Source organism: Gossypium hirsutum, chromosome D02, assembly GCF_007990345.1.
Source record: "Gossypium hirsutum isolate 1008001.06 chromosome D02, Gossypium_hirsutum_v2.1, whole genome shotgun sequence".
Taxonomy (NCBI): Eukaryota; Viridiplantae; Streptophyta; class Magnoliopsida; order Malvales; family Malvaceae; genus Gossypium; species Gossypium hirsutum.
In genome coordinates this window covers 13,823,610-13,836,697 of record NC_053438.1, presented here as the reverse complement: position 1 = coordinate 13,836,697, position 13,088 = coordinate 13,823,610, and the positions used below count along the sequence as shown (strand labels likewise).

The following is a 13,088-nucleotide window of genomic DNA, read 5'->3' as shown; positions in this document are numbered from 1 at the left end:
CGATACCCACGTGGTTTTCTTTGGTAATTTATTAAATGGTACTTAAGCACATTTTTAAATTGGTTCTAATGTCTATTAATGATTGTTATGCCGCGAACACATCTATAAGTAACTAAGTTATTAAGAAATGACCTTGCTTGTATGATATGCGTGTATGTGTAAATTACGATGGTTGATGTGGCATCCTGTTACTCGGGTCAGGCGGTCGGGCTTGTTGTGGGATGTTACACACTATCCCTTAATACATCAAACTTAGCTTAGTATGTAATTAAGCAAATTAACCATCAATGTAACAACCCCCACCCATTCTGATGTACTGTACTAGTGGAAAATGTTATCGAAACACATATGGAACAAAAACCTTGGAGTTATTTAAAATTTCAAAAATTAAAATATTTTTTTATAAAATCATAAAAATTTAATTTATACAATTTGAGGGCTTTAGAAACATTTCAAAATCATTTAAAATCATTTCATGGGAGATTGAAAGTGTTTAGAGTAAAAAATGAGCTTCGACGGGCTCAAAACTCACAAAATAGTTTAGTGGGGCTAGCCAGGGACCTAGGTTTCAGCACATAACCCCATCTTTCGATACCTAGGGCTATGTATTAGAATTTAGCCCAAGTAATGTACCTTTTTAGTTACTAACTTGCTTTGTTCCGATACCTATGGTATGGGTAATAGAACCTAGACGTTTAAAGATAAAAATTAGTCCAAAAACACTTAAAAATCATATTTAACACTTCTATATCAATTCAAAAAGGCGCAAGGCATTACAAAACAAGATTCAAACTTATTCAACCTAAAATGCACATTATCAACCTATTCAAAAGTAAATGGAAAATCAAAGCTTGACCGATAACACAAAAAATGATTATTATTATTTTGATACAAAAAGAATTAATGCATGATTTGGGAAATTTAAAGGACTTTTTGCGACATTTGATAAAATAGCGCCACTAAATAATGCTAAAAAAGTTCCAATTAATATCATATTCCCATTTCATCAATAGAGATTTTGTGACATTTTCTAAAAAATCACTGACAAAATGGGACATGTTGTCACGTTTAGTCGAAAAATTGCCACAAAAAATCTCAACATTTATCAAAATTTTTGCTTGTAATTTCCACGAATATCAATTAAAGCCTAAATTAATAAATATAAATTAATTTTTTTGGTTGTGATGTTTATCGCACACAAACACCATTGATATATTCAACTTATGATAGTGTTTTCGGCAAAAACTACAAGTAAAGGTTAACTTCTAAATAGGGTTTCATGCAAAAATGTTGATGGTTGTAAACTGTAATTTATATAGGTTTTTTCAGTAGTTTGTAACACCTTTTGATCACTAATGTGTAGTTTATATGAAAAAATGTTTAAATAGGGTTTCAATAGTTTATAAAATCCCGAGTATTTGATCACTAATTGAGTGAATTTTGTTATGGACATGATTTAAAGAAGAATGTAATTTTTTTTATTTTGTATTAAATTTATGCATAATTTAATTATTTTTGCCACATATTCAGTTAGACTTTATCTAATGCAGTTGGGCCAAAAAAATTATGCATAATTTATTTATAAAATAAAGTTACATGGACATGCATAAATTCACTCTACATAGATGGAAAACACAAGCAAATGGGTCATGAAGAGTTATTTTTAAACCAATTGAAAATAGATCAATTGATGGACAAGTCTGGTAAACAATTTCGTCACCAAACCATGCAAACAAGGGAGAACAAGCCCAATTTGGCATGACACTTGTGAGTAGCCCAGAAATCAGTTTTCGAGAAATTTATTGGAAGTCCTTACAGTTTCAAAGGAATCAGAAATTAACCCAAAAGATTTTACCTTGAAGCCGTCCAACCCTTGCTTAATTCGAGCATGATTTTATGCTTGAGTCAAGCAACCAACATCCATTCCCTTCCATAATTTGTGGTCGACCAAGCAAAGGAGTAAATGGGGGGGGGTTCACATTATTTTTAGTAAACTCATCTACCAAACTTCACTATAAATACCCATCTCCATTCCCCATTTCAATTCATCCCTACATCCCTTTCTCATCCCTCATTCAATAATCATCTTTCATTTCTCATTCTCTTATTTTCTTTCTTTCTTCACGCATATCATCCCCATTTTTATTCTCCCTTAGCTAGCAAAACCTTGAGAAGATACTCTCTTGGCCGTCCACCTTGAGAAGCAACTTGCAAAGGAGCAACACAAGGATTGGAAAAAGCCATTTTGATCAGATTCTAAAGAATTGCCGAAACAATTAGAGTTGATTATTCCTTATCTTTGTTTACTTTGAGTTTAATCATGTTTGCAATGTGCTTCTTTATCTTGTCATCAAAAATGGTAGCTTAATTCTGTTTAGCTAGAATGGTTGCATCAATTCAATAAATTTCGTTTAAATTATGTTTATGGTGTTTGTGCCTCTTTCGTTCATGCATCCAATTAAAATCATGCATGTATTTCATTCATTAAAATATGATTGAATGCATTAGAATTAATTGCTTAATTCGGCCCAGATGGTGATTAATAAACATAATAATTGTAAGGTGCATACTTACTTTATCTGATGCAAAATAAATTGAAAGTTCATAATAACTTGGCTGAGCTCTATAACCTGAATAGCTTTTAGGTTTATGTGATTAAATTATTTCAAACCGGCCAAGTCCTTATTACTTCACATGAATTCTAAGAAACCCTTAGTTTAATATGGTCATAGTAGTATGCATGTTTTACTAAGTAAAAGATTCCGAAAGGAATTAATTTTCTTTCAAGCTTATGAAAGATCGAGTTGCCATGGAATATTTTTCGAACACTGTTAAGCATGATAAAAATGAACTAATTTGATGAATATGATTCTTCTACCCTATGCACGTTATTTTTGTTGAAGTTTGTTTTTATGCTGCTAAACTCATCTCATACGTTTTAGTTAGTTATCATACTTAGGATAAATTGCATTAGGGATCATCTTGCATCTAGTTAATTATTATTTACATCCATCACTCAAAATATTGTGTTTTTATCACTAACTTGTAAACTTTAATTTTAAAATTAATTGATTAACATACACAGTCCTTGTAGAGAAAATAACCCTTTTACTTACTTATTACTTGATAATGATTGTGTACACTTGCACAAACCATGTGTTACAAGTATTTGGCGCCGTTGCCGAGGACTGTTGTCTTAATCAGTTTTTTGAAATTATTCTTTGTGATTCGTTATTTTATTTTATTTTATTTTATTTCTATCTTTACTGATTACTTTTTATTCTTTATTCTTAAATTTTTGTGATTTATTTTCGGGTGTTTATAAGCATATATCGAATTATCGAGCGAACATTTAGACGAAGAAGATATGAAAGATTAGCCCAAAGACAAGCCGAAATGGACCTTGGAAATCAGAATGACGTTCAAAGAAATGGAGCCGCTAAGGCTCAAAATCCAATCCTTATTGCTGATGATAGGGATCGAGCTATAAGACAATACGCTGTGCCCTTTTTTAATTAGTTAAATTTAGGAATTAGGAGACTGGAGATCGAGGCACCCCAATTTGAATTGAAGCCTGTAATGTTTCAGATGCTTCAGACCATGGGCCAATTTAGTGGAATGCCCACAGAAGATCCACAACTTCTCTTTTGATTATTGATAAAGGTGAGAGATTCCTTTGAGATAGTTGGTGTAAATTTAGACGCATTGAGATTGAAGCTTTTCCATACTCATTGCGAGATTGAACACGAGCATGGCTTAATTCGTTGGCAACACATTCAATTTCTACTTGGCAAGAATTAACTAAACGATTTTTGGTAAAGTATTTCCCACCTAGAAAAAATGCTAAGTTGTGAAATGAGATCACTATTTTTCAAAAATTGGATGACAAGTCCCTATATGAGGCGTGGGAAAGATTCAAGGAGTTACTTCTTAAATGCCCTCATCACAGAACTGCATCCAGTTGGAGACATTTTATAATTGTATCAACGCACAACAATGTTGGTCGTATATTCTGCTTCGAATAGAGCTCTCTTGTCAAAATTTGACAATAAGGCTTACGAGACCATTAAGAGAATAGCTAGTAACAATTACCAGTGACCGATAAATCGAGCAACTTCAGGAAGACGAATAGTTGGAGTGCATGAAGTAGATGCCCTCACTTCACTCTTAGCTCAAGTATTTTTCATATCTTCAATGTTGAAATAGTTTACTACCAGCAGCTTAAATCCTGTTGCAGCCCAAACACCAAGTCAATTTGATGTTTTTCCTGTGTATATTGTGGGGACGATCATTCTTTCAAAAATTTTCCATAAATCTCGAGTTAATCAGTACCAAAATAGAAGTGGACAAGGACCACAGTCCAACTTCTATAATCCCTCATGGCGAAACCATCCAAACTTTTCTTGGAGTAACCAAATAAATGGATCAAACAACAACTACATACGACATAGACCAAACCAATCCTAAAGGTTTAATCAACAAGCTCCAAAACCACAACAAGCTAAATCATATAATAGTTTGGAGAACTTGTTGAAGGTATAAATGGCAAAGAATGATGCCTTAATCCAAAGCCAAGCAGCAACACTGAAAAAATTAGAGAACCAAATGGGTCAGTTAGCCACGAAAATTTGTAATAGACCGCAATGAGCCTTGCCAAGCGATACAGAAAATCCAAGAAATTTGGGTAAGAAACATGGAAAGGTAGTTGCTTTATGAAATGGTAATACTTTGGAACCCAATGAAGTTGTGGTTGAGGATGAACCTATTGAGAAGGAGGAAAGTCAACCAATAGTTGAACTTCCTACACCAAAAGAGTCAGAACCTATATAGTCTGATCAGGTAAAATCTAAACTAGTCAATTTTGATAAGCTAACATATTCTTTGGATGTAGATTTATCTCCTAAAAAAGTTGTCCAGTCCAACCCAAAGTTCCATCACCTCCGTATCCTCAAAAATTCCAACCAAATAAGCAGAAACATGAGATGCAATTTAAGAATTTTTTGGATGTTCTAAAGAAACTTCACATCAAAATTCTGCTGGTGGAGGCTTTAGAACAAATGCCAACCATGTCAAGTTCATGAAAGACAGTCTGTCTAAGAAGAAAAGATTAGTGAGTATGAGATTGTAGCACTAACAAATGAGTATAGTGCGTTTTTACAAAACAAGCTACCTCCGAAACTGAAGGACCCCGGAAGCTTTACTATACCTTCTAATATTGGAGAATCTTACTGTGGTAAAGATTTGTGCACTTAGGAGCAATCACCGACTTGATGCCCAAATCTATTTTCAACCTGTTGGGAATAATAGGTAAAGTAAGACCCACAATTGTGATGCTCCAATTGGCGGATCAATCTTTAGGATACCTAGAAGGAATGATTGAGGATGTTTTGGTAAGGGTAGATAAGTTTATTTTCCTACTGATTTCATTGTCTTAGATTTTGAAGTAGATAAAAAAGTGTCGATCATCCTGGGGAGACCTTTCCTAGCTAAGGAAGAACGTTGATAAACGTGCAAAAAGGCGAATTCACTATGAGATTTAAAGACGATTAGGTAACATTTAATGTTATTAAAACAATGAAATTTCCCAATCCAATGAAGGAAAGTTCAGTAATGGAGGAGCTAGAAACCTTAGTTTCTATGGAATAGAAGAACAATTTTGTAAAGGGCCCATTAGAGAACACTTTAGGGTCTGAACCATTGGAAGATTGAAAAAATAATGAAAATATGACATTGATGGAAGCCAATTTGGAGAACTATGTTCAACCAGCTAGGTTTGAACCATTAGAGTTGGAAGCTCGAGAATACACGTAATCGAAGATGTCAATCGAGGAACCACCCAAACTAACAAAACACTAAGAGAAGTAGCTGATCGAAGTTTTAAAGAAATTTTAAAAAGTGATCGGATAGACCATAGTTGATATTCGAGGAATAAGCCCTTCATTCTGTATGCATGAAATTATCTTAGAGGAGGGTGAGCGAGCTAGAATTGATGGGAAAATGAGACTCAATCTTATCATGAAAGAGGTAGTTTGAAAGGAAGTTATCAAATGGTTAGATGCAAGAATTATCTACCCCATCTCAGATAGTTCATGGGTAAGTCCAGTACAATGTGTACCAAAAAAAGGTGGAATCACGATTTTTGAGAATGAATGAAACGAGTTAATCCTGACGAGAATGATCATGAGTTAGAGAATCTATATAGACTACAAGAAATTGAACAAAGCCACTTGAAAGGATCATTTTCATTGCCTTTTATGGATCAGATGTTATACCAACTAGCAGGTAAAAAATATTAATTTTTCTTTGATGGATATTCGGGATACAACCAAATAGTTGTAGCCCTAGAAGAACAGCACAAAACAACTTTTACTTGCCCGTACGGTACGTCTGCTTATAGGCTAATGCCTTTCGGTTTATGCAATGCACCTGCCACATTTCAGCAGTGCATGATGGCAATATTTATTGATATGGTAGAAATTTTTTTTGAGGTTTTCATGGATGATTTTTCTATTTTTGGTAATACTTATGATGTTTTCTTTGAGTAATTTAGCTAAGGTACTAAAGAGATGCGAAGAGAAAAATCTTGTCCTTAACTAGGAGAAATGCCATTTCATGGTTAAGGAAGGAATCATTTTGGGGCATAAAATTTCCAAAAGAGGGATTGAAGTCGACAAAGCAAAGGTGGATGTAATTGAAAAATTACCACCACCAGTTAGTGTGAAGGAGTTTGAATTTTCTTAGGCCATGTCGATTTTTACCGAAGGTTTTTCAAAGATTTTTCAAAAATTTCTAAGCCTTTGTGTTCCTTATTAGAAAAAGATACAATTTTTGAGTTTACAAGGCAATTTTGGAAGCTTTTGAGGAATTAAAAATTCGGTTAATCTCAACCCCATTAATCGTTACACCTGATTGGAACTCACTGTTCGAGTTGATGTGTGACACAAGCAATTTTCCTATTGGAGCTGTGATGGGTCAAAGAAGAAACAAAGTGTTTTATCCTATCTACTATGCAAGCAGAACTCTGACAGAATCCCAAATTAAATGATAACTGAAAATAACTCATGTTTATAGTTTTTTCTTTTGACAAGTTCCATTCTTATCTCATAGGTACGAAAGTCATAGTATTTACTGGTCATGCGACCATTAAATACTTACTCATGAAGAAAGATGCTAAACCAAGGTTGATTCAATGGATACTTTTACTCCAAAAATTTGAACTTGAGATCCAAGATAGAAAATGTGTTGAAAATCAAGTAGCTGATCATCTGTCGAGGTTGGAACAAAACGAGGTAAACCCATTCACTTGTTCCAATTAATGAGAATTTTCCAAATGAGCATATCTTCGAGGTAAGTCGAATTCATGAAATACCTTGGTTTGCTAATTATACAAATTATTTAGCATGTGGAATAATTCCTCGAGAAATGACATACCAACAAAGGAAGAAATTCCTTTACGACAGTCGGTATTATTTTTGGGAGAATTCATTTTTATTTAAACAATGTGCAAATAACCTAATCAGAAAGTGTGAGCTGGAAGTGAAATTGATTAGATCTTGTATCACTGTAATTTATCTCCAAGTGGGGGACACTTTGGTGGTTCCCATACTACAACGAAGATCTTACAAGCGGGATTCTTTCGGCTTACAGTGTTCAAGGATGCGTATGCATATCTGAAAAATTATGTAGATGCCAAAGGACCGAAAACATATCAAGGAGGATCGAAATTCCCTTGATAAACATTTTAGAGATAGAATTATTTGACGTATAGGGCATTGATTTTCTAGGCCCGTTTCCTTTTACTTATGGTGACAAGTATATCCTAATAGCTATGAATTACGTATCCAAGTGGGTTGAAGCTGAAGCATACCTAACAAATGATGCTAAGGTTTTCATGTGATTCCTACATAAGTATGTGTTTACACGGTTTGGGACTCCTAGAGCTATAATTAGCTATGAAGGATCTCACTTTGTAAATAAATGACTTAAGTGGTTGCTTAACAAGTACAATAGGAAACACAAGATTGCCACTGCCTATCATCCATAGTCAAATAGGCAAGTTGAAAGGGTAAATCGTGAGATCAAAGGTATCATTGAGAAGGTAGTGTGACCTAATAGAAAAGATTGGTCTTGAAGGCTTGATGATGCTTTATGGGCCTATCGAACTACTTTTAAGACACAGTTAGGAATGACTCCTTATCGGTTACTCTTTGGAAAGGCATGTCATTTGCCGATTGAGTTGGAAAATAAAGCTCACTATGCCTTGAAACAATTAAATTTGGATCTTAAGTAAGGCGGTGAGAGAAGGATGTAACAACTTGACGAGCTTCAGGAGTTGAGGTTATTTTTATACGAGAATGCCAAGATGTATGAACAAAAGAGTAAAAGATGGCATGATAATCATATACAACCTTAAGAATTCAGAGAAGGTCAAAAAGTGTTGTTTAATTCAAGGCTAAGGTTATTTCCTGAGAAGCTCAAATCTCAATGGACTGGACCATTTTTCATTCATAAAGTTTATCCATATGGAGCTGTAGGATTACACAACAACAATAGAGGTACATTTAAAGTTAATGGTCAGTGTCTCAAACATTATTGGGATGGTGAAATTGAGCGAGTTGAAACCTCGTTCTATTTAATAGACCCTTGATTTTTCATATTTTTATAAGTATACTTAGAAATTATTTTTCTTCATTTAGCACATTAAATTAATTCTGTCTAAGGATATTGAAACTTAAGTTGATTATCTATAACCCCTCCAACCGTTCTTGGGAATTAAGTTGATGTAACTTTTCGAGAAGAAATTTTCTAAGTAATCTAAAATTTTTAATTTTTTATTCTTATTTGCAAATTTTAAATTTAGTTGTTTATTTTAATAATAGGGTCAATTTGGCCCAAGTACTAATCAGTTTACTTTTAGTTTAGTTTAATTTTTTCAGTTCAACAAATAATTGTAGTTGGGCTTAAGGCCTTGAATAGTAAAGAAGAGGAAATTACCCATCAATTGTAGTCCATATATCTCCCAAAACCTAAAATTTTGCCACCATATTTTATGCTTGCCATCCAAGTAACCCCTTGTAGCTAAATTTTAGCTAATTTTTACCCTAATCTACTACTATATAAACCCTTCTCTACCATCATATTTTTCACAACCATTCAAGCAATTAGCTTTAACACTTGCCACCCACCTTTCTTCTCTTAGCCGTCGGCCTCAAATCCTAGAAATTTTCCCCAAAATTTTCCTTTTGTAGCAAGTCTCTCCTTCCGCTGTTGCAAAATCTTCACCGGAGTAACCCTTTTAATGACATAAATCATTCGCTATCGCAACATTGTTGTTGTCACAATTCCATCGTTGTCGCAATATTTCACATTGTCGATTCCTTCTACTTCTTTTGTTGGAATTTTTCTTATTTTTAAAGAAAAGTTACCATGTCTTGCAAAAGAACTAGGTCTTCCAAAACTTCTGTCAAAAATCCAATTGGGATTCAAGATGAGGAAACGAGGGAGAGATTTGATTCTATCTTCAAAAATCAACCCATGATGCTGAAAAAAAGGTTTCAATTTCGAGAGGAATTAAAAAATGGTTATGCCATTGTCAATTTAAAAGAGAATTGATGCTTTGAATTGGAATCAATTTTGTGATGCATGACTAATGCCTGAAAAGGAATTAGTGTGAGAGTTTTATGCCAATTTGACCACGCCAGATGCTAATGAAGTTCTTGTTCACAAAAAGAAGGTACCCCTTACTTCTAGGTCCATTAATGATTTGTTTATCTTACCTAATGTTGAAAAAGATGAGTCATTTGGAATGATGACAAATATCAATTGGGATTTTCTTCAACAAGTACTTAATGTGGGTACAAATCCGGGATCCCAATGGGTTATAAGAAAGTATGGAAGTCATTCTTGTTGAAAGGAATATTTAAATCCAGTGGCTAAGGTACAATTTTACTTTATTCGATATAGCTTTATGCCTATCTCACATAGTTCCACCAACTCGATGGAATGAATGCTTTTGTTGTATGCGATTATAACAGAAAGGTCTATCAATATTGGGAGAATTATTCTCAAAGAGATCCAAGATTGTGCTCAGAAAAAGGCAGGAAGTGCCTACTTTCCATCATTGATTACTTTACTTTGCTTGAGGGCCAAAGTAAGATCAAAGACAAACCTGAAGGACCATTATGTTCAAGTTGCATAACAAGATATGACCTTGAAAGATTAGTGGAGAATGTTGAATTATTGAACCAAGTTGAGCCAAATGAACCGAACGAACCAGAATCTGATGAGTCTACAACCAAATTTGAACCAGAAGCTGACTTAATAAATGACACAGAAAAAGTAGAAACTAAAGAGAAACCAAACAGCCTTGAACCGAGGGTGGAGCAAAATGTTGTTTAGCCAGTGGAGCCAAGTTTTAATCCTAAGTTGACCATTCCTACTTCTTCAAACACTATGAAGAAATTAGAATTTTCAAATATGATGGATATGTGGAAATTCATGCATAAACAACAACAAGCTTACTGGAGATATACAAAAGTTAGATATGATACCATGTGAAATAATTTTAAGAATATCTCTAACACTTTTGTTCCTGAGTTCCCAGAGCACATCTTCGAGACATGGCAAGAGGAGATTGTAGGATCAAGTGCGAAAATGAAGGGAAAAGGAAAAAAACACGTGGAGAATGACATGAATAAAAAGGGGGCAATTTCTTTTTCTTAGAATTTGTTTATTTTTAGGCATTTATATTTCTTTCATAGGCAATATTTTGCTTTCACACAATAAAAATTGCAAACATGAATAAAATAAATTCAATGCCTCTTCTCTAATAAAAATCAAAGTAGTATGGTAATGTGAATGAACATGTCTAAGATTGGATTGTTGAGAAAGACTTGGTACTTAAGCAGTCTTCATGACTCACCTCTCGTTCTTGCTATCCTACCTAGTGTTCAGTTCTCATTCATTACTTTGTTTACACAATGAGGACATTGCTTCTTTTTAAAAGGGGTAGAGCAATATTAGGTTGAATTTGAAATTTTTTCTTAAGTATGTTTCAATGCTTTCACATGAGTATGTTGAAATAAAATGATTTTTAGAGAAAATTTTTGCTCATAAGTTAGCTCAAATGCAAGTATGATTTTTTATTTTATCTGAGTTTTTTTATGTTATCCTGAGTTATGGAATGCTTGTATGTTCTCAGGTCTTATATAGCCTTTGGCCATGAAAGCTGAACTTCCTTTGAAATATACATGTATGAAGGTTTAAGTTCTTAGAATTGACTTAGTAACTTTGTTGAGGCAAAATCCTAGGAGGCATAAGAATCTAAACATGATTTAGGCACATTTTCTTTGGATCGTTTGAGCCTTTGAAGCCTACCATTGTTCCTTGAAACCTTAATTTGAGCCTTTAAGTCTATCTTATTGTCATTTACCAACATCATAAGCCATGCTACCATCTTTTTAAATTTTATCTTGTTTTTGCACCCATCTTAAATATACTTGTCTTGGTGAGCAAAGATCGAGGAAAAATTTAAAAAGATGCACATATTCTTCATGTGTTTTTTTTAAAAAAACTCTATTCAAATGTCAAGCAAAAAGAGCAAAATAAATACTCAAAGTATTGAGAAATATTGTTCGGCATACACTTTAAAATTAAGTTTGGGGGGTAAAACCCATTAGTAGGAAGGATGTACCTCGAATTGATCCAAGTCAATTTTAGGGATAAGATTCCTAAACTTAAAAATTCACTTCTCTTTATCCCTACCTTGAGCCTAGCCCATTACAACCTTATAAAAGACCTATTGATTTTGATGATTATGCCGACTACATTAGTGGAGAGGAATTGCTAAGTTCAACATATGAGGACCATTAATTAAACCTTGTGAGTGTTTTGTTGATTGATAAGGAAACTTTGATTGAATGGTGAAGGATATGTATGATCTTGAACAACATGCACTCTATGACTTATGCTAGCATTTTTTTTCTTTCCCGCACTTAGAATAAAATTTTGAAATAATGTTTGCATATGAGCGACTTATCAAGAAAAAGGGTTTGTGAGCATGATTTTGTTGATGTATGTTTATGTGCAAAAGTTTCATCTACTTAATGATTTTATTTAAACTTATTGCAGGATTTCTCTATCTAAATTTTTGCTTTGTATTACTCGAGTCGAGTAATGGATTAAGTTTGAGGGTGTGTAAACTCTAATTTACATAGGTTTCTTTAATAGTTTATAACACTTTTTTACTTAAAAATAATATTAATCTCGAGTATTTGATCACTAATTGAGTGAATTTTGTTTATATTTCTATAATGAACATGATTTAAAGAAGAATGTAATTTTATGTTATTTTGTACTAAGTTTATGCATAATTTAATTATTTTTGCTACATATTAATTTTTACTTTATTTATTGTAGTTGAACCAAAGGAATTATGCATAATTTATTTATAAAATAAAGTTACATGGACATGCCTAAATTCACTCTACATGGACGACAAACACATGCAAATAGGTCATGAAGAGGTTTTTTTCATCCAATTGAAAATGGATCAATTGATGGATAAGTCTGGTAAACAATTGGGTCACCAAACTATCCAAATAAGGGAGAACAAGCCCAAATTGACATGACACTTGTGAGCAGCCCAGAAATCAATTTTTGGGAAATTTATTGAAGGTCCTTACAGTTTCAAATGAATCAAAAATTATCCCACAAGATTTTCCCTTGAAGTCGTCCAACCCTTGCGTAATTCAAGCATGATTTTATGCTTGAATCAAGCAACCAATATCCATTCCCTTCCACAATATATGGCCGGCCAAGAAAAAGAGTAAATGGGGAGTTTCACACTATTTTTAGTAAACTCATCCACCAACCTTCACTATAAATACCCACATCTATTCCCCATTTCAATTCATCCTTACATCCTCCACTCATCCTTCATTCAACAATCATCTTTCATTTCTTATTCTCCCATTTGCTTTCTTTCATCAAGCGTAGTATCCCCAGTTTTCTTCTCCCTTAGCCAGCAAAACCTTGATAAGATATTTGTAATGACCAATTTATGCCCGGCCCGTACCAGGTAAAAAAAT

General features: G+C 33.6%; 1 non-coding gene across 1 annotated transcript; it reads right to left on the bottom strand.

Moving 5' to 3' along the window:
- Positions 1 to 3,847: 3,847 nt before the first annotated feature.
- On the bottom strand, positions 3,848 to 3,952 carry LOC121214936 (small nucleolar RNA R71). Its single transcript, XR_005910673.1, has one exon. It is a non-coding gene; the product is annotated as a small nucleolar RNA R71 (small nucleolar RNA).
- Positions 3,953 to 13,088: the final 9,136 nt, after the last annotated feature.